This window comes from Vicugna pacos, chromosome 3, assembly GCF_048564905.1.
Source record: "Vicugna pacos chromosome 3, VicPac4, whole genome shotgun sequence".
In the NCBI taxonomy this organism is placed as follows: Eukaryota; Metazoa; Chordata; class Mammalia; order Artiodactyla; family Camelidae; genus Vicugna; species Vicugna pacos.
In genome coordinates this window covers 96,325,942-96,349,189 of record NC_132989.1, presented here as the reverse complement: position 1 = coordinate 96,349,189, position 23,248 = coordinate 96,325,942, and the positions used below count along the sequence as shown (strand labels likewise).

General features: G+C 38.9%; 1 long non-coding RNA gene across 1 annotated transcript; it reads right to left on the bottom strand.

Moving 5' to 3' along the window:
- Positions 1–13,725: 13,725 nt before the first annotated feature.
- Positions 13,726–23,000, bottom strand: LOC140690171 (uncharacterized). Its single transcript, XR_012065343.1, has 3 exons — positions 22,941–23,000; positions 22,071–22,135; positions 13,726–13,765 (listed from the first exon to the last, which is right to left on the bottom strand). It is a non-coding gene; the product is annotated as an uncharacterized lncRNA (long non-coding RNA).
- Between the last annotated feature and the right edge of the window lie 248 nt (positions 23,001–23,248).

The window sequence follows — 23,248 nt, the reverse complement described above, 5'->3', positions numbered from 1 at the left end:
AAATCAGAAAAAAGACGGTATGGACTACATACTCATTTTCTGAGTCTTCCTCCCAACTATATTTGTCAGAGACCATCTAAAATGAAAAGGTTTTGTGGTTAGATTTACTTAAAAGAAGCCCATTCTTCATTTGGAGGAAAGTTTCACATCACCAGGGAGTCTTTTAAAAGTTCCAGCAAATCGATTTTAATTTAAGGGAAAAGGTATTGTGGGCTTAGGGGTAGGGGAAGCGGTCCTCAGACCCCACCTCGATGCACTTCAGTCTGAAGCCTGTGCTTTTTTAAACACTCTCTGGTCCCGTTCACTTTGGGACACTGCTTTCTGAGGTGCTTGACAGAAACTGAAACTCCCCGACCCAGAGCTTCAGCTGATTCGTGGATGTTAGGAGTACCTGCAGCGCCCGGAGGGGCCCAGGGCAGACGGTCTGCCCATTAAAATCACGGACACTGGCCAAAGGGCAGAACTGGGTCAGAAAACATGGCTCTTGGCCTTTCATTTAAAAGACAAGTCTGCCTGTGACAATTTAGAGACACACACCCTTTTAAGAAATCATTTGGGAAAAATCTGCCTGTGCATGAACTGAGGAACGCAAGTTCCAGCCCTCTGAGCCTCGGGGGTCTCCTCTGCTGCAGACCCGTCCACGTTGGTGACGCTCGCCGTGTTTCCCCAGTGGGAAGAGATGCCATTTCAACTGATAGGGGCTTGCAGCCTGGCTGCTGTTCACTGTCCATCTGGGAGGAGCTGATGAAGTCAGCATGTGCCTGATGTGGTTTTCTTGTCCAAACCTGCAGTGATCGAATATCCCCTTAGTATGTCACATCATTATGCATGCCCTCCATTAAATTCAGCTAAAATGTACAGAGAAACTCCCATATGCAAAGCACTGTGTGTGCTCTATCCAGTGGAAGGCTCCCCACTCCGAAGATCTCTGACTCTATTCCTTAGGAATCTTCAAAAACATACCTGTGTTTATGCCCATTTTCTTTCACCATTCTTTTCTTCTGAATGTTTAATTTTGTGTATCTAAAAGCAATGATTGCGGTTCTGCTTAAAACAAGGATGGTGGCTTGCTACTGTTTCTTGCTACCAGCTGCCTCTGTATTTTTCTTCCTACTCCTCACCTTATGAAACTACAGGCATCAATAGTTAAATTGCAGTATTCTGGAAATAAAATATGGTTGCAGATACTTTACATTTTATAAAGTTATAGTGTTTCAAACTCCTTTACCTAATACTCATTGAGTATTAATAAAAGAAGCATAGATGGATGCTGAGATTAAGAGATTCATTTCAATGTAGAATTATTATTCTTACAAGTTTAATGTTGGAGCTTATTTTTCAAGACTGAGTATATTCCAGTTCTCTTAATAAAAGAATTATCTTTTTCTCATAATAGTTTTTTTATTCTACAGTGATTCTAATTCTGTAAAATATGTCCAGCTTCACTGTCATGGACTAGAACTCACTGAGGAAAAGTTGGTGTCATATCTTCACTACTTGTCCAAGGTTATCTCAGTCTCAGTAAGTGTGTATTAGGAATTGACTTAAGACATAGTGTACAACAGCGTGCAATATTACAGTTAGCACATCCAGTGTTCACCAGTATGACAGCATCTCCACCACTGGACCCACATCTCCACTGAAGGAGAGTCTATTGTGGGCACAGTGTTGCGGGCCAGTGATGCGCGTTGTTAGAAGAATTACCAGAGACCAAGAAGAGTTTAGGAAAGTTTAATAGGGATGCTGTTATAGGGGACAGTGGGCCACACAGCCGAGAGGGGCCTGGGAGAGCACCGAGGGTGGGCGTGCAAGGTCTTTTATTAGGGGGAGGGGGCTGTGCACAGCAGGAGTAGGGGCTGCGTGATCAGTTCCTGCACAGACACCTGATTGGTTGTAAGCTCTGTCAGGGACTTCTCTGAACAGTAGGTTTCAGGACTTTGGTAAGGGCAGGAGGTGAGGCCTGTTGCCTAAGGTACTACGAGATGGGCTGTCTCCTGGGGCGATGAGTTTTGTTAGGGTAAACGCACATCAAGAGGTGTTTTTATTCTGCAGAAATGCAGGTATGCGGAGGGTCCTGCAGTGGGGAGTGGGGGTTAAGGTGTCAGTAGGCTCCAGGCACACAGAGAGCCCAGGGAAGGGGGGGTTATGACTCCAGAGTGTGCCAGCTCCATAGAAGCCACTTTTGAGAATCAAGGATGCCGTTTGTTAACAATCTGAAGGAAGTCTGTTTCTCAGACCCAGTGCCGTCATGACTGGCCACCTGGGAAATGACTGCTCACAGGAACACTTTAAGGTGAGGGATAAATGATGCAATATCCTAAGGACCAAACTATCCCCTCCACAGATCTTTGAATTACATGAGGAACAGATAATCCAAGCTCATCAAGTAATTCTTTCAGAATTAACAAGGAAAGGCTGGAATGTACACAACCTAGCTCCTTAATTTGCCAATTCAGTGTAAAGTGAAAATGCAAGGCCCTTTGTTCAAAATTATTAAGAAGTTTAAAAGGGAAGGAGCAGAGCATTAAATCAAGGAGCCTGGCGCCCTTCTCAGTTCAAGGTCCCTTGTGACTGCCTTGGCTTCATCTGCAAAACAGGGTAAGCGTTAACTAACCAGCGTCTAAGCAATTTTCTAAAGTCAACATTCCATCCTTCTCATTAGAGCTTCTTACATGGTCTAGTTCTCCACAACAAGAGTAAGAGTTGATTTCCCCTAAAGCCATTTTTCCTAACCACAGCTTTACTCGATTCAGTTCCTGGGTCACGAAATGTAAATGACTTGAACGTATAAAAGAACAAGTAAGAGCATCCCTTATTGCTCTAGTCAGCACTCTGGGACCCATCATACTTCCAGACCCAGCCATCCTCTCCAGCCAGGCCTGCGCACTCCCCAACCCCCAACACACATGGACCTTCCTCAGGCGTGGATACCATGCTTCTGTCCTCACTGTTTCTCCCTGTTCCAATGCCCTCTGCTTCAGCACTTACAGGTTCAAAATAAAACTCATCCAGTCATCCTTTCAAATTTTCTGTGGAAAGACAGTGTTTTTCTGGTTACTACCATTTTTTCAGCCATTCACTGATGGTTTTTGGGACACCAACATTCAAAGATCCAGGCAGTGTGCTGAAAGGTGGGGATACAAAGGTGATAGTGTTTTCAGTCTGGAGTGTTCATAAGTGTTCCTTTTAAATTTCCTTTTGTAAGGTCCCTTAGGAGCCTCGTTCACTGGAAGGAGCCTGGCACTAGGTATGTGCCGGGTATTCAATAATAGTCACTGATTGAAGAAGCAAATAAAGATGATAAAATCAATAGGTAAAGCTAATTCTCTCCAACAAGAAGTGGCATTTTGCTTTCTTCCCTTAAAAAAAGATAGCTTTTTTTTTGAGAGAATTAAACCTATTTTGTCTTAAACTAGAATTATAATACTCAAATGTTAATCTGATTACAACAGCAAAAAAGGTAGTAGTTTCACATTGATAATTGGTTTTCTGCTACCTTCTTCAGCCCACCCTCTAATCTTACATCTGGTTACAATATTGTTATCCTGACTTGATCTGTTTTTGATATTTAAATCTTTATGAATTCTGAACTATCACACCATACAATCAATATTATAAAGGGAAAGGCCCTTTCTAAAAGTTCTGTGAGACCCTACCACACCCTCTACCTGAACACTCCTGCAATTGTCTGTCAAATGCCCCAAATGTGTCTTTGTTTTGATTTTCTGTATATACTTCACAGGAGGAAAGAGCCAATCTTTATGGTGCAACGTTTTAGCTGGCAAAGCTCTGCCTTCATAAATGTTCACTAAAAGCTTAGGAACAAGGCATGAGTCGGATTCCTGGAAAACCTTTGGCCACATGGGTCTGAATCACTCCTCTCAAGAGACAAAACAAGGTGCTAAACAGAAATTGCCTGATGCAGAAGGAATGTGATGTGGTGTGATGCCTCACAAAACACAAGGGATCTCCTGTCGGGTCGGCTTGGATTCTGTCTTTCAACATCCATACCCAAGATGAGCATCAATAAACAGGGGAACTTGGCATTATTGACCTCAAGGAAGAAATAAAGCCAGAATCAGGGCTGGCTCCCCCGAGCTACTGCAGAAGGGATCTCGTCTGATATGCTGGGCTAGCGGACTGGTTAACTACATGTGAGTCCTCACTGTGGAGAGCTGTGTGGCTCTTTGTCTCTATGAAACTTTATCTTGTTAGAAAACCATCCAACTAGGAAATGACTTCACATTCTCTTAATGTTCTGCCTCTACAAAGGCAACATGGATTTGAGCTGTCTGGTTTTCAAATGTCTCCTTTCAAGCTTAAGCTGCCTTAGAATTGGGTATGGAGTAAACTTCTTGATTGTGTATGAGCTGAATGTTGGAAAAATTGGAAAGCTGGCTTTTAAAAATCTTAAAAATAATAAACTATAATGGAAAAGAATAGAAAAAAGAATATAGATATATACATACATAGTGCATAACAGAATCACTTTGTTGTATACCTGTAAGTAACACAAAATTGTAAATCAACTATACTTTAAAAACAAAGAAAAAAATCTTAAGAAAAAAAACAACCTAGGATAGATTCTCACTAAATGAGGAAGGTTACAAGATGCTTCTTTCTGGAAGTAGCGGGAAGCACTCAGAGCTTCTTTCAGAATGACGAGCATATGACGAGCATGTGAAAAGTGACCAGCCTTGCTCCATTTGTAAGAATATGCCATACTCCTTGTGGATTTTCTCTTTCTCCAAAGACTGATTGCCACATGCTGGTTATGTTCTGAGTTGTCTGAAGGTCCTCTTGACCAGATACCCAACTTTAGGTCATGCTAGAGAACTACAATGAGCACGCTTGCAGGTGTTACATGACCAATCTTGTAACACTGGGTCAGCAGGACATCAGGGCTGCCCTTCTATTCACAGCTGGAGAAGTGAGAGTTCAGCCTCTTGGAAGGAGCATTGCCCAAGGTATCTCGGCAGGGCTGGGAAGCTCTGACTTCTGATCTTGGGCTCCAGCCATGACGTCCTCCTCCCCGCACAGTGATTGGGTCAGACAGACATATTCCCTGGGGACACAAGATAGAAGTTATCAAAACGTTTTCTTTTTCAAGCTTGTTGGAACTAATGGACAAGGGGAAAGTCACCTGTAGGACAGCCTCACATGAGGACTCATGGTTGGAACATATGTATATTTAATTGGCAGCAGTATAGATAAGAGTATGGGAAATTTGAGGTATAGTGTCGCCATTACTTCATTCCTCCCCTTCCCACTGATCTGGATCACAGTCACCTTCTTGACAATCCTTACTAACCAATACAGCAGACTTTATGTCACTGCATGATCCCAGAGACATGGGTGACATGGGGCAGTGTAGTGAACAGGGGTTTTGTGACTCCACTGACTCTACTAATCATTAAATATTTATTAACTCTAATAATCTTGAAAGGAGTAGTGAAAGAATATAACAAAAGAAGCCCACTAAGGCCTGCACATTGTGGTGGGGTCAGGAGGTCCACTCCCAACTCTGGCACCAGCTAACTATGTAACATTGGGTCTAATTTAATCTGTGGCTAATTTTCCTCCTTTATAAAATTAGGAAATTGGAGTAGATGACCTCAAAAGTACCTGTCTATAATCTTATGGGTTTATAAATTTGCACAAAGATTTTTTGTACTTTTATAGCCCTTATTTTTCATGATTATTATAAGAAATTTTTCAGTGAAGAGACTTTCCAATATTAATTTTCATTCACTTAATTTTACCATAAAACATTCTGACTATTACTATTTGGAAAGGCAATAATTAAAATAAAATGAATCCCATCCCTGTGGAATATACAAGGATTAAATAAGGGAATGAACATAAAGTGCTTCTCATGGCCTCAATAGTAAATTTTCAATAAGTGGAAACAACTTTTATTGTTAATATCACAATCATTTATTCATTCATAAATATTAATGCCTATACCAGCTCATGGCAATAGATGAATGTAACAAGACAGACAAGTGTATTATCTTCACTATTACTGTTGTCTGAGCTGAGTGATTCCCAAGCTGACCCAGGCCATTTCAGAACTTGATGAGCAAATGTTCACGACCAGAGGTGCCCTGTTCCCTTTGGTCCTACCCTGTGAAGGGCTAGGGATAAGGTGGGTCTGAGGGACTGCATCAAGGGAAAGAGCCGTCTCCTGTTCTGATTTGCAATGAGTTACATGGATAGCTTCCCATGTTTCTTACTCCACAAAGTCCATTCCAGGCTTATGTTAATAAGTCTTTGGTGGTTCTCCCCCTTTCAGAGTGTAGCGGCAATGCGCTTGCCTAAGTTAATGTGACTACCCTCCCATCAAATCATTTACTTGTGTCTTTTATTCCCTTTAGGAGCTAAGTAATAATCACAAAGTACAGCAAATATTGCTGGGAAGTCTTATGGATTCATCCTGGTTAATCATTCTGTACTTCCTGGATGCAAGTTATACACAAAATCAAGTGATTCCCCCATCCACCCTGCCACATGTAGAAAAACTCTAATTTGGTCATGTCAAGGACAGAAAACCTCACAGGGAGAAATTGTTAATGCTCTCAGTGACAAATTGACCAGTTAAACCTGGTCCTATGGTTCTTGTTCAGTTTTCTGTTTAGTTCTAGAAAGTTCAAAGCAGCAAATTTATCCTTTTTTTCCTGGGGAGATACTCATTAAAATTTTTCCTTAGCATTTAAAAATATATTGACTAACATAATAATAAAATACAATTTTCAACTTTCCTCCTCTCAACAGAGGCACGCATTTGGCCACATATGGTAAAATTCAGTTCCTAGGAGCAGCCTAATTCCACTAGAAGACACCGTGGATGCATGGATGGGCTCCAAATCGTACTGAACGTGGATTTTCTTCTATTCTTCCTGGTCAATGTGGGAGGAATGGGAAGCTGGCAAGTGAGAGGAAGAATTTTTTTCCTTTTGTTGTACAGAGACACCCACAGGATTTTAAGTATCTTTCCTTGAAAAGAACAGACATAATGAGGGGAGTTATGACTATTTTAGAAAGAATATAATAGTCAAACTTTTATTATTAGCATGTTCTGGCTACCATCAAAGTATCTGCACTTAATTCTGTCAAAGTTATATAACACATCACACATTTAACTAGAGTTGAGTCAAGCCATCCTCATGAATTTCACTCTGCCCTTCTCCCAAACTTGGATACTGATGACCTCTGCTCCTTGCTGGGCTTACCTGCTCACTCTTTTAGATTAGTTGTGTTAATTTCAATAAAGAGCGAAGGGGTGCTATTATGTTCTTGGGGGAAATGACAGAAAAAAAAGAGTTGGAAAGGTATGGAGACAAAGGTCCTTGAACCTGGGCAAATTTTACTTCCTTGCATACCCACTTCACTGCTATTTTGTCAGTAATCATTCATTTACTAAACTTACAGGTTTCCATAAGCTATGGCGGATGAAGAAAATGAATCAAAGAAGGTAGCTAAAATATGTAAATAATATAACATAATACAATATATTCTTTCAATCAAGCACTTATTTACAAACTTCTAGTGAATTCCTATTATAAGCTATTTTTCTGTGCTAGGTACTAGCAATTTAAGATTAAAGACTTAGTCCTAACTCTCTATTTATTAAAAATATTAAAAATAATCCAGACACAGTGCTTTGGATTCTTAGGAAGGAAAAGTAGTATAAATAATCAGGGGAAAAGTTTTTAAAAGCAGACTGCATAAGGGAAGTAAAATTATAAAGGGGTTAGTGTAAAAATATGTCCAAGCATATTGGACATAAAATAAAATAAATAAAATATATATTGAAAATAAATGCAAGAACCATCATTTTTATGGAAAAAATAATTTTGCTTATACTTGTTGCTTGGTAGAAGATAGAAGTATTTTTAAAATTCACCAGTTGTAGAGTAACTATGGATAATAGTCACCTAAATTATCCCAAACTAAGTAAACAAAGGACATAATAAGGAGAAATGAGAAGGCAACAAAAATACCTGTAAATCTGAGCAAGTCTCTGTGAAATAAGACAAAGTGTTAAATAAATTTTCATGATGGTTACAAATAGAGGCTTAGTGATGGGAGGAAAAAAACTGAATTGCCTATAATTAAGCCAAATACACATCCCTCTTTTTAAAACAATTGTTAACGATTTAAATGATTAAACCTTCTAAAAAGGATTTGGATATAAAGAAAACCCAGTGATCCAGTCAAAGTATCCCTGTGGGAAGAGGTTCTAGAAGCTCTCTACCAAGTTTCCCATCACACTCTGCCCTGCGTGGGAGAGCCAGTTCCATTGGATCTACCACAATCATACTTATTCAATACTAGAGGAAAATCTAATTCTAACACCATGTTTATCGAGAAGGGAAAAGTCCAATTGAAACAGATCATCCCTTTCTGGCACAAATGTGATTTTGTTCCTGACCGTCCAGAGATTGACAACAGTCGTACAGGCCTGGTCCTGCCCAGTGGCTTGCACACTGTGCCTCTGTAAGTCTCTTTTCCTACTCACATAGGAAACTCTGAGATTCAGCAGACTGTGTGGCTCTTGGCCTCTCACAATCTGGACAATAGATTTGTTGGCATCAGCAGTGGGAAAAGCTAATTAAGCCTTTAGCCAACTCTCAGGCCAGAATGAAATTACTGTTTGATTACAGTGTCATTATGTGACTTATTACTTCTTTGCACTAGAGAAATGATCACAATTGCTAATTTTGTTCTAAATCCAGGATCTGTCTTTCTCAGGAATAGGATGTATATGTAGGGTACATATATATAATTTAGTTGTATAAATTATATGTAAATTATATATATGATTTAGAAGTAGGATCATAAGCTCTAGAGCTCCTTTTGTCCTCCTTTTTTTTTTTTTCTTGATGAGGGAGCAGTGGTTCAAGTGACCACCGGAATTAGAAACAACTTGGACTGAAGAAAAGATGATGGACAAATTGATGTCTGGATCAAAATTGCACTTTGATGTTAAAAAATGAATGTAACAATATTCCGTCCAAACTGGTTTGCAACTTCTAGGCTTAATGTGGTTGAAACTCAAAAGCATACGGAAGACAGCATTTCTACCGCACACCAAGGATATTTTGGTCATTAAGACATCTATAGGTTTACATTTAGGAGGATCTTAACTGACCCTTAACAGTACATTGATATGGTCATTGGAATGGATTTAAAATGGGAAGTAAGAAAGTCATACTTTTTGTCAAAATCTAATCTTAAAAAATTTCCAGCTTAAATATGGACCCCACTCTCTCCCAGTTGTGATAACTTTTTCTGTGATGGTGATGCATCTAAGAGTGTTCTAGAAAACTCTTAAAAGAGCTGACAAATTTAGTAGTTATATTTAAAGTCAATGTTATTTCTGAAATCTGGATTTAAAAAAACATAAATAGAAATGATTATATATTTTACAAAAGTTCCACTATATTATCTTATTAAACATCATTCTATTCTTATGTGTTAAAAATATTACTCAGACCTTCAGAATAAATCTCTAGTTAAAACTTGATTCACCAGAAACCACCAATTAGAACTCCATTTTAATTGTTTGTGTTTTTCTCTATAGTCTACTTTTATGAGTCAAATCACAAGAAAAAAACCCACTGAGTTTATGAATTGATTTATTTACATATTTATTCACACTTACATATTTATTTGTGTATTTACAAAGCAGATGGTGTATGGTCAATCTTCCTCCTTCCTTCACTTTCCTTCTTCCCTTCCTCTTCTGAGTCATATTTATTTACCGAACACCAATGTGTCCAACCTTTGCCACAGCAGCAATACGATGGTGAACAAGGTAAGCCAGGTTCCAGGGCTGATGGAGGTTACAGTCTGCTGGGAGTATAAACAAGCAAGCAGAGAATTCCAGTACAGTCCTGTGACAGGGAAGACACTGAGCGCTCAGGAACCACAGAGGAGAGATGCTTTTCTCAGACTTGGAGGTTAGGGCAGTGACATTGAAGCTGGGAGCTGAGAGATCAGTAGCAGTTGCTAGCCAAGGAAGGCAGAAGAATCTTATACCTGGAGAGCACTGCATGTGTGAAGGCTCAGGGGTAAGGGAAATAACACAATCTCTGAGAAATTGTAAGAATGGATATAATTGAAAGACCAGCCTGGAGAGGTTGCAGGGGAAAGGCAAGAATGGAGACAGAAAACTGACCGATCAGAAGGCTAGTTAAGAGTTACACAAGCTAGGAATCACTGGGCTTTGAACTGCAGTAGTGGCTGTGGGGTGGAGCATAGTAGTTGATTTCCAAAAATATTTGAAAGATAGGATTAATAGGAGGCTTTGAGCAGTGTGCATGCGTGCACGTGTGTGTGTGTGTGTGTGTGTGTGTGTGGTGGGGCTGTGAAGGAAGAATGAGAGGAAGAACTTAAGCATGACCATAGAATTTCTGGTTTTGGCAATTATGACGACATGATGATGCCTGAGATACAGAACGCAAGAGAAGGAGAGGATGTAGGAGAGACTGCGAATTCAATTTAGTGAGAAATTAGCATCAAAATAACTAGTAGACAGTTGGCGCTATGGTTCTGAAAGTGAGAAGAGCTATCATAGTTGGGGATGCAGAACTGGCAATGTAAGAACAATTATTAAAGCTAGAAGAGCGTGTGAGGCCACATGAGAAATATACTAGAGAAAAAGCTTAGAATTTCGCTGGTTACCTGTCTGTTCCGATAATAAATAGGTAACAATCATGTATCCAATGAGCTGTCAGTGTTCTCTCCTTGGGACTTCTCATCTGTAGAGGTTTCAGATTATGACACCCCCGCCCCTCCACCGCCCACCACCGCCTACAGTGTCTTGTAGAAACAGCCGCTTGGGAGAACCATTCAGATCCCTGGCTCCATTAGATATTGGCTCACATCACATCAAAAGCATGTTTGGCTCAGTGCTTCACCAAGTTTGTTCCTGGGTGCCACAGAGGTGTAGACAGCTGTGGAAGGAGTCAAACTATTTGGATTCACGTTGCTTTAAAAGCTGCCACTTTCCCTCTGCAAGGTCATGTCAGTTACACTCAGCTATCAGGTTTCAAGCTAGGGACACAATGTAGGATTACATCTGCCTTCAAGCCATAGAACTGTTCATCCCTTTTCTATTCCTCTCTCATAGTCTACGGACCTTCAGCCCAGAGCTCCAGACTTTTCGTTAAATTGTAGACATCAAATTGCTCTAGAAAAAAAGCTGATGGCAAAGGTGTATGTGTATGATCGTGGGTCTCTGTGTTTAAGCGATGCTATAAGGGAACGGTGCTTGCTAAGTTTAAAACCAAGCAAATTATCCAGAAGAGCAAATAAATCACTCATCTTTATTTCTTTAAAAACCAACATGCTTTCTAAGAACATCCAAAACTATTGAAAAGATGAAAGGGGTTCATTAGAAACACAGTGGAATATATCAATCAGAAGAAAGTGTAGCCATCTACATTCAATGAAATTTCCAGACAAATCCCAGGTGAAGTCTATCGATGATACCCTTACAACTTTTGTCCACATCAGAATTTAGAAATTCATTTAGGGGAAAATGATTTTGAAATAATGTAACCACTATAGAAACCTGTACAATTCAAGTTGGTAAAATAAATATGAAGAAACATACACAGTTCAATAAATTGAAAGTCCAAGCATGTGATGGAATGCTCTAGGGGTGATGAAAAGCCAAGAGGAAAAAAAAAACAGAAAAATTCGTTTTGCCAGAAAATGGTCAGGAAGCTGGGATTCTGCTTGCATGATAGTGAATATCAACACTTAAATGACCTTTCCTGTTAAGTTCCTAAGGAATAAAGAACTATCCACACACAAAAAAGTGCTGTGAGGATTAATGAGTGTGTATTTGAAGCCTTGCAAAGAGTCCAGATGAAAGACACTGTACACAAAACATTTATATTATTTATTAATCTAACCATAGCTAAAAGCCCAGCAATACCACAAAAAAAGCATTTTTCCACGTGAAGGAAATTGAACTTCAGAGAAAAGAAGACAAGTGCTTAGTGTAACTGATACATCCCAAATTTTCCCCTTCTAGATTTTATTGATGGCTATCATCTTTTCTTTTACAACTCCCTAAATTCTAAACAATTAAAGAGTTTCTTTCCTCCTTATTAAACTGATTTGTTCTAAAGTCACAGGACAGGGTTCAGCTTTTCCCTTCATTTCTATGTGATGCAGCAGCACATGCCTTAGGAACTGCAGAGGGAACACAGTGTGTTTGCCCAGACAATTCTCAGGCATAGCCAAAGCACTCAGATTTTTATGTGGGGATAATTAGCAATAGAAAAAAACAGAAGAGTGCAGGGCACCTTAGTGTAGACATAGAACATTAGTGTTGCAATGACCAAAAGTTCCAGCATTTTAGTTTGTAATTTGCCCAATGGTAGTACTGTAATGTGGAATCAAGGATGGAACTATTGCCCACTGGCTACTTGGGCACGGAGTGATGTATCAGTAATGACCTTGACTATTGCTAGAGCATGTTTATAATGTTCTTCAAAGGCAGGTATGTCTGCTGGCTGATAGTCTCAGTTCAGGTTCCAAACAGGAAGGGATGCCTTCTAAAAGGAGTTTACACAGACAAGTGGAGAAATCAAAGACAATATACTACCAAAGGGAACATGTCATCAAAGAGGGCACAGATAGGAACCATTTAGGATGGAGAGAGGCAGAGATCTGCTCTGTCACATGAGAATTGCTGTTACCTTATAAAGGCAGCACCAGTTCTTTTCCAGAATGAATTAGAGGAAGACAGACTCTTCCATAGAAATTATTGATGAACTCTCTGAATGTACAGAATTGAAGAATTGTGGGTGACTTTAAGGTCTCTGAATCGAGAAGTAAATGTCCCCACAAGATGGCCTGGGAGCTTCAGAGTAAGGCTGAGAGTGGCCAAAGAACAGGTTCTTGTCTTGGATACAGAGGATAAGAGGCATTGCTAGATTCTTAGGTTAAAGAAGAAAAATTGATATGAAACTCCCTTTAAGCTTTACAAATCATCATTTCCAAGTAGAGTATGGTCCAAGCATTCTTACAAGTCTGTTAACATCTTATTCAAATGACACGTGAACTGGGTGGTCCTTCCCCAATTATTCAAAGGAGATTATGGTGGCCAGTAGGGATGAGATCAGGTAAGAAATAACCTTATGACAGTCTGTGTTAATGAGGTGTGGTAATGACTGAGGGGGCTGCATGTTTCAGAAAGATTCCACTTCTTTATTTCTTTTCTCATCTGTAAAATAAATATGGAAAATAGTCTTTACTTTATATGAGCCCTAGGAAGATCAAATGAGAAAATGCACATTAAATGTCATCATTGTTATAATTAACAGCATTATTATTTTATTATTGTCTCTTAAAATTTTGGGGGGGTGTAGAAAATGTTTTCCTTCTTTCCTTCTAGGTTCTTTGGCTGGCCTAATACAGGCATACACTGGAAATATGCAGGCTTTGTTCCAGACCATCTCAATAAAGCAAATACTGCAGTAAAGTGAGTCACAAATTTTTTTTGGTTTTCCAGTTCATATAAAAGTTATATTTAATTATACTGTAGTCTATTAAGTGTGCAATAGCATGATGTCTCAAAAAATGTACATACCTTAATTAAAAAAGACTTTATTGCTAAAAAATGCTAACCAACATCTGAGCCTTCAGCGAGTTGTAATCTTTTTGCTGGTGAAGGGTCTTGCTTTGGTGTTGATGGCTGCTGACTGATGAAGGCGGTGGTTGCTAAGGCTGGAGTGGAAATTTCCTAACAAAAGACAACAATGAAAATGGCCACATCAATTGCTCTTCCTTTCACAACAATTTTTCTGTCATGAAAAAGCTGTTTGACAGCATTTTACCCACAGTAGAACTTCTTTCAGAATTGGAGTCAGTCCTTTCAAACCCTCCTGCTGCTTCATCAGCTAAGCTTATGTAATATTCTAAATCCTTTGTTGTCATCTCAACAATCTTCATATCATCTTCACCAAGAGTAATTCCATCTCAAGAAACTACTTTCTTTGCTCACCCATTAAAGGTAACTCCTCATCCATCTTATCATGAGATTACAGCAATTCAGTCACATCTTGGTCTCCACTTCTAATTCTCATTTTCTTACTATTTCCACTATATCTCAGTTAATTCCTCCATTGAAGTCTTGAACCCTTCAAAGTCATCATGAGAATTGGAATTAAATTCTTCCAAACTCCTATTAATGTTGATATCTTTACCTCTTCCTATACATCATGAATGTTCTTAATGGCATCTAGAATGAATTCTTTTCAGAAGGTTTTCAACTGACTTTGCCCAGAGCCATCAGAATAATCACTATCTATGGCAGCTGTAGTCTAACAAGGTGTATTTCTTAAAAAATAAGACTTGGAAATCAAAACTACTCCTTGATCCATGGGCTGCAGATGGCTGTTGTGTTAGTAGGCATGAAACCACATGAGTCTCATTGTCCATCTGCATCAGAGCTCTTCCTGTGAAGCTTTTAAGCTAGATATTGACTTCTCCTCTCTAGCTATGAAATTCTACACAACTTCTTCTTCCAATATAAAGCTGTATCGTCTACATTGAAAATCTGTTGTTTAGTGGATTCACCTTCATTCATAAACTCAGCTATATCTTCTGGATAACTTGCTGCAGCTTCTACAGCAGCAGTTGCTGCTTCATCTTGCACTTTTCTGTGATGAAGTTGGCTTCTTTCCTTCAATCTCATGAAACAACATCAGCTGGGTTCACACTTTTCTTCTGCAGCTTCCTTGTCTCCCTCAGCCTTCATAGAATTGAAAAGAGTCAAGGCCTTGCTCTGGATTAGACTTTGACTTAACGGGATGCTGTGGCTGGTTTGATTACCTCACCAGACCGTTAAAATTTCCTGCACATCAGCAATAAGTCTGTTTTACTTTCTTAGCATTCCTGTGTTCACTGGAGAAGATCTTTTCATTTCCTTCCAAGAACTTTTCCTTTGCATTTATAGCTTGGCTACTTGTTTGACACAAGAGGCCTAGCTTTTGGCCTATCTCAGCTTCCTCACTAAGTTTAATCATTTCTAGCTTTTGACTTAAAGTGAGACATGTGACTCTTCCTTTCACTTGAACACTTAGAGGCCATTGTAGGGTTATTAATAAGCCTAATTTCAATATTGTTATGTCTCAGGGAACAGAGTGGCCTGAGGAGAGAGGGAGAGATGGGAAAGGCCAGTAGGTAGAGCATTCAGAACACACATAGCATTTATTAAGTTCTTGGACTTTTATGGGCACAGTTCATGATGCCCCCAAACAATTACAATAATAACAGCAGAGATCATTGATCACAGATCACCATAACAAACGTAATAATAACGCAAAAGTTGGAAAAATTGTGAAAGACAGCAAGTGCACAAATGCTGTTAGAAAACTGGCACTGCTAGGCTTTCTCAATGTGGGGTTGCTACAAACCTTCAACATGTAAAAACCGCCGTATCTGTGAAACCTGTATGAAGATAACAAAATGGTTATTATTTTTTTTTTCATTTTGAAGAGAAAGTTTTGGCCTTTGAATGGTGTCTGATTAATTTGTGAATAAAGCATTTTTTATTCCCTTAATATATATTTTTCATTTATAGTGATTCTATCTCTTGCCAAATCATGTAAAAAGGTTAGTAAACATTTCTGTAAGAAATCAACTCTAAGGTTTATATCCTGGTTATGTTAGCAGCAATAACACTTCTTCAAGAGTGCATTACTCACATTGGACATAACTCTTAAAAGGCTATGCCCATCTGTAGTGAGAAAACTTAGTAGCAATGTGAGTGCAAATTAGAATGGAGATGTTTTGTATTTATCATGCTGTCTCCTGGCTTTCTACCTATGCTGCTGCCTGCTGGGAAAATCTTTGCCCTGTAATAATTAAGTCTGATTCAGTTTTACTTCATCAGTTTTCACTGAGACCACATCTATATTTTCTAATCTTCTTCTCTGACTCTATGCTGCATTCGAAGTCAGGTTGCATTAGAGACTTAGAAACTATCACAGTCCACATGCTCCCACTAAAGTGGCTGGGGAAAGTGGTGAGGGGTGAGAGGTGGCTGCTTTGTCCTAACAAATTGCCTCCCTTATTCATCCGCTTTAACAGCAAGAACTGGGCAGTCATTGCTCAGGGCATACTAAGTTGGTGTTAGAACTATTCTTGATAGCGCAATGTTTCTACCCAGCATATTCCATATGTTTTATTCAAATGCCTACTGGCCATGCAGTGTTTGAAAAGGTTGCTGGCAGCTCTTCTCAGGTACGAATCAAAAGAACAGTCCCAAATTGGTCTTAATGGACAATGATTCCAAGTGGGCCTTGGTAAAATGCTGAAGTAGTTTCATGTGTGTAATCAAATAGCCAATAAATAACCCAAGTGTTCAACTTGTATTGACGACAACAGAGGATGTCTGAGTTCATAGTTTTTGCCTGATTTTTCAGCTAGGTAAGAAAATTGGCCAACTGATTTAATTTAAAGGTAAGGTAGGTAGGTGGTAAAAAGAAGTTTCTTGGAACCCTACAAAATCAGCATCACCAAGGGTGATAATTGAGTCAGCCTACAATCGACCTGTTTATTGTTTCTCTCTGTGAGTTTCAGAGTTTCCTGAATTTCTCTCAAGAGTTCTACAGATTTTATAATGTTTAATTAAAAGAGCATTACCTTCCCATGGTGTATACACTCATACAAAGAGTTTCAGTCATTGTAATGGAACAAAATTATTTGATTCTGCAGAGCCTTGCCTAAGCCAGATTAAACAGAGGTAAACACAATAGTGGGATGTTTCTGGCTCACAAGGAGAGACCACTCTCAGCTTCTATTGTTAAAGATGTTCTAGAAAAACATTGTCATAACATAGCAAAATAATGGCAATAATGAACATTAATTTTTTGGTAAGATTCAGAATAAATGCTTAGCACCTCAATGCATTGCATCATTCAAACCTTACAACACATCCATGATGAGGGTACTTTAATTGTCCTCATTTTGTATATGAGGAAACAGGCTGGCAAGAGGCAGAGAAGGAAAAGAGGATTAAGTCTGCCTGGCCTAAAGCCTGTACACTTAAGGACTAGTTACTGCCCATACACCCCAGAGAAAGCCCTGGATGGCTGTGAAGATGGCACAGGTAACCACTCCAATATGGGTGGGGTTCTGCTTAAGGGCCATGATGACTGCTAGCAACAATTCAATTCCAATATTTTCTCAGCACCCAACTGAATCATTTATGTTATGGTTGAGGGGACAGTGGTTTGTTACTCCTCAGATTTATGTGATAGAGATGCACACAAAGGGAAGATGGTGAAGCTAAAAGAGCAAGGGACTGAGACTCATGCCACCTGGATTTGAGATTCACTTTTTCCACTAATTAACTGTGCATATGGGCAAGCCAGACTACCCTTTGGCACCTCAGGTTATGTTATGTTTGTCTGCTGGACAGGACAAGACTACTGGTGATTGCTTTTTTTTCACTGGGCAGCAGAGATTTACATAAACTTTCTACTTCTAAAAACTCTTTGTAAGAATTTGGGGGCAAGAGAATTTAGCGAGTTTCACCTGTGGAGTTTGTTCAGTTCTGGCCACATTAGACCTTAAGTTCTCCAGGACAGGGTCTACCCCTGCTTAGTTATTTTTTTGGAAGTATATACAAGATAGTCTTTTTAGTAATGTTACTGGATAATGACAGAAATAAATTGTGGGGGTAGAGGGCAATAGAGTATGTATGAAACAATAGTTTTGGACATTGGACAGCAGGTAGTGCATGACATAAGTCCTGAAAAAAGGAAAACAAATGAGGTCAACCTTATGGATGCTACAGCTTACCCCCTAGAGCGAGTTTCCAGGCCACAGTGCAGAGTCCAAAGAGAGCCCAGCCATCTCCCCAAGTTGAGGGAGAAAGAGTTGTGAATTCAGGGAGACCAAGATGGCTAGAGTTTGCAGGCGAGGAATTTGCCTCTCCTCAACCCAGAGAGAAGAACTTCAAGGAGAGGAGATAGTGGGAGGAGGGGGAGAGAGCGATCACACTACACTGGAGATGAACGTTCCACTCAAGTCTTTGGTTGAGTGTTGATCAAGGCACACATGTAGGGAAACTACTAAGAACTGAAAGAACCACAGAAAAGAAACAAGGGGAATAATTGGAATAATTCCTCATATAGGCCTGGGGATAGTTTGTGTTCCCAGTAGCCAAAGTGAAAAGACCTTCTAATATGCAAGGCACCAAGTAATGTCCTGAAAAAGGTATTGCTTCAGAAGTAGGATCAATTTAACCTGGACTAAAAGTGTTTTGGCCCATCCAGCAAAGCTTAAAGCCAGGACTTGAAAGGATAAAACTGTTTCCAAGTAAATAAACTAAGTATTAAGAGCAAAGTGTAAAAATATTTTAAATAAATACAACAATATCCAACACGTGAAAGTTTAAAATTCACCATGTCTGGCATCAGATATCCAATCAAAAACTACTCAGCAGACAAGCAGAATATGACCCATCATCAGGAGAAAAACTGATCAGTATAAACACACCCAGAAATGACCCAGATGATAGAATTAGTCAACAAGGACAGACATCAGTTTTAGCAGTATTTTTTTGGGTATGTCTCCTCAGGCAAGGGAAGCAAAAGCACAAATAAACAAATGAGACTACACCAAACTAAAAAGCTTTTGCACAGTGAAAGAAACCATCAACAAAACAAAAGGCTAAGGAGGTGGGGGGTAGGGGGGTGGGGGGGTTGGGGAGGTGGGAAGGGGCAGACTGGGATTTCAAAATGTAGAATAGATAAACAAGATTATACTGTATAGCACAGGGAAATATATACAAGATCTTGTGGTAGTTCACAGAGGAAAAAATGTAACAATAAATATACGTATGTTCACGTATAACTGAAAAATTGTTCTTTACACTGGAATTTGACACAACATTGTAAAATGACTATTACTCAATAAAAAAAAGTTAAGAAAAAAACAAAAACAAAAACAAAAAAGACTGCCTACTGAATGGGAAAAGACATTTGCAAACAATGTATCTGATAGGGAATTAATATCCAAAATATACGAAAAATTCATAGAACCCAATGTCAAAAAAATTAAAAAAAAATTAAAAAAATAGGCAGAGGACCTGATTGAAAAATAAGCAGAGGATCTGAATAGACATTTTTCCAAAGAAGACAAACACATGGCCTACAGGCACATGAACTGATGCTCAGTATCACTAAACATCAGGGTAATGCAAATCCAAACCCCAATGAGATATCACCTCACACCTGTAGGAATGGCTATCCAAAGCAAAATTAGTGTGAAAGCCAACTTGGAAAAATTAATTCTTCTGGGAAATTTTTTTCCTTCCTCTGTTACCCAGATTAAGAAGACCATATTCTCTTGCTATCCTCTTTTGCATTTATTTCCTCTTTATCTAGCACTGAGAGGTTTACCCTTTGAGATTTCAGGTTTACATAGAGTTTTCCTATTACATTCCTTAGAGACCTCCTATCTCCCATACCCCATACCAACCGCAGACAACCATGTCCAAGAGGAAGCCCCAAATCTTTACATTTGGCAGGAATCATCAGAGCAAAGCTGGTTTTACTTTATTCACTTACTCACCAGGAGTTCCACTTACACTTTGTTTTGTGAGATCAGCAGATTCCTTACTTTTGTGATAACTGAACAATGCATTTTTAAATGATGCTTTTTATTTATTTTATTTTCCTCAGCTTTTTAGTTGTCTCCATCAAATGGATCATTCGGTATCTAATCTGCCATATTACTGGAAATGGGAGTCTACTATAAAATTATAAATTATTTAGCATATTCTCAGCTATATATTATTTTATTCATACCAAAAATGGCCCATTAGTTAAAGTGAGGAAGAATGAGGCATATTCAACTTACAATAAAACTTAATGAGGAATAGGAAAGTGACCATATATTTGCCACATTACTTCAAGAGGCCTGTTGATAACTCTATGAGTTGTAAGTATTTGGTCAGTTAGCACGTAGATATAAAATCATCTCTAATATTTTAAAAATCTACTTTAAAGAGTAAAATATGATAAGTAAATGTGACTTGGCTTTTCATTCAGTGGTAGGAAATGGTATTCATATCTTTAACAAATCATTTACAGAAAAGTGGTTGAAATTTTTAAACCTCTAAACTAATCATTTGAAACAAAGCAGATACAAAAAATAGGCCAGTTGATTTTTCTTTTTTTTGTAAAGCAAAGTGGAATAATTCAAGGTTAAGGTAACACTTTTTTTCTCCATTTCAGTGCAGTAAGACAACTCAACTTTAGTCTACATTTTTATACTTGACAGCAAAACCGAATATAATATCCTTTAGAATAAATTTGCCAATAAATCGTGCATTTCTTCTCTTAAGTGATTTAAAGCACATTAAACCGTATGCATCTCTAATTAGCTGTTAAAAAGTCGTATTTAATGTTGTCATATATCATAAAGATCAATTTGTTCATCTTTAGTTTTAAAATCTAGAATATTTTTATTTCATCACATTTAATTTTATTGCAAACAGATACATTAAAATGATTCTTAATGTGGTTCTCAGGATTATGGATAACAATGAAAAGAGTCTGGGAACCAAAACTGAAGGGAAAAACTGCTGTACTCAAGAGTCCCCAGCTATACATATAGAGATCTTTTCTCTGACAGAGTTGGAAATTGAGAAGTGGGGAAGGTAAATGCATCTGGTGAGGAGCAGCATGGGGAGCAGGGAGCAGGTTGCTGGGTCATCCCACAGGTGGGAAGTGAAACTGTCTTCACACCCACAGGGACAAAGAGATAACTCTGCTGTCAGAACAGCACTGACTGCACTGTACATTGACCTACCCTCTTGCTCACCTGGACTTTATTTTCCATGCAGGGAGAGGTGAGGACTAGGCGAGCATCTGGCACGACTCTCCTCTTTATTTCTGCTCTTTACAATAGACCCCCGTTACTTTATTTTTTCCCTAGCTTTATCAAGATATAATTGACATATAACATTGTATGAGTTCAAAGTGTGGGATGTGATGTGTTGATTAACTTGTATATTACCAAATGATTGCTGCCATTGCATTAGCTAACACCTCATCATGTCATATAATTACCATTTCTTTTTTTTCTTTTTGGTGATACCATTTAAGATCTATTCACTTACAAATTCTCAGGTATATGACAGTATTGGTAACCATAATCACAATGCTGTGCATTAGATCCCAAGAGCTGAATCATCTTCTAACTGGAAGTTTGTACTTTTTAACCAACATCATTGCAATTTCTCTATCCCTGAGACCCTGGTAACTACCATTCTACTTTTCATTTCTACTAAGTCCAGCATTTGTAGATTACACAGGTAAGTGATTTCATATAGCACCTGTCTTTCTCTCTCTGACTTATTTAATTTAGCATAATGCCTTCAAAATCTACCCATATTAGACTCCTATTACTTTAATTCAACACAAGCATGTCTTATTTTTTAAAATAAATCTAAGAAAAGCTTAGCAGATGTTAAAAGAATAAGATCTATGCAGAAAGTTTAAAAGGATCCCAGAGAAGAGAAAAACCATGGGATAACAGGCTTGCTTGCACCATGTACTGTTCATGCATCACTTAAATATTGCTTAGCCAAAGGTAGGACTTCAGGAGCATTGGGCATACAGCATAGAAATGGGTGGCCACAAGCAACAGAGTCCTCTTAAGCCAAAAGGATGTTTAAATGAGACCACAAAGGGAAGAGAAAAGCCTATTAAGTTTTCCACCCAGCAGACAGCGTAATGCAGTAGCCATTATTTCCAGTTATGTAAATAATACTTACTGAAACTTATCAACTCCATCATGTCCGTAGAGTATGGTAAAGTGCACACCTGAAATTTTTTTCCTGTTTACAAATTTTCTATCAAATGTTTAGTTGTTTGCCAATCTGAAGATGATCTGTGGCTCATTAGGGGACCCCCAGTACATTTTTAAAGACCTACTTTGTGCTTTCAGGATAGTTAGAGAAAAATAGGAAAAGAGAATTTCCTTCTTTAAAAAAGGGTTATTGTTTAAATTTTTTCTCTATTCCTTACCTGTCACATCAGATATAAAGGTACACTTTTCTTTGTGCTGATGAGAGGTACAGCTTTAGGACACACTGTAATAAATACATAATTAGGTCATTGAGAAAATTCAGTTCAAAAAAGTGTCTCCTATGATTTTTTCCATTTGTCTAAATAGATTTTTAAATTTTTAATGGCTAGAACAACTTCTTAGCAATTGCAGGTCAAGAATTTGGTCAGCAAAGATGTCCCTGTGGGGACAATGCACAAAACCTCATTGCCAGGATTGGGAGTTAATGTCAACTCTAAACATTTGGGCTTATCAAATAAGAATGAGAAGAAATGGAGTCAAATTGGCTATATGCTACCTTTGTGACAGGTGAGACAGATCTCAGGTGTCTGTCTTCTGCACCTTCTCTTGAAACGAAGACCCCCTGAAACTGAGTTCCTCCGCTGAGCTTATGATTAACTTCTCTATCTAAAACTGTTCCCTTTCTTGTCCCACTTCTGTTCTCCTCAAGATTGAGGAGTATGAAAGAAAAGGGGAGATCGAAGCCAAGCAGGGCCAGTGGGGCCCTCCTGCGTACAAAAGTCCCTCTGTGTCCCCTGATTCTTGTTTGTGGAAAAAGGCTTTAGTCTCCATGGCTTTCCCTGAGTCCCAAAGAGCAGGTGCAGGCAGTTACTAATCAGGGAAGTGAGGGAGTGTGGGAACAAAGGAAAAGCAGTAAAACAAGAAAAGCAACCACGATAGTTCAGCAATAAAACAGAGTCCTAGTTCCTTCTCAAGGGATATACGTAACAGTCTAATGCATATCTTTGAGTTGTTCTTCAGGAACTAAGGCCCTCCTCCACCATGCACATGCACTCACGCGCACACACATGCACACACACATCCCTTACCTGCCTCTTGTTGTAGCAGAAGCTTGGTCTCTCTGACTCCATATTGCCACCATCTTTTCTGCTGTTTTAACCTCTGAGTCATGAGCCTTTGCTTAGCCCTGCACGTACACATATTTAATCATTAAAGGGATTCTGCTTATAGTTTAAGGTCCCTGCAAACAGCCCCTTACCCAAAGCTTGCCTCCCACAGGGGTAAGAATCTATGAACAAAAGTAATGATTGTCTTGTCAAGATTTATAGGAACATCGTGACCAGACTCATATCATCTGAAGTCAACTGATCAAGAACAAAGAGTTTTCACAACACTT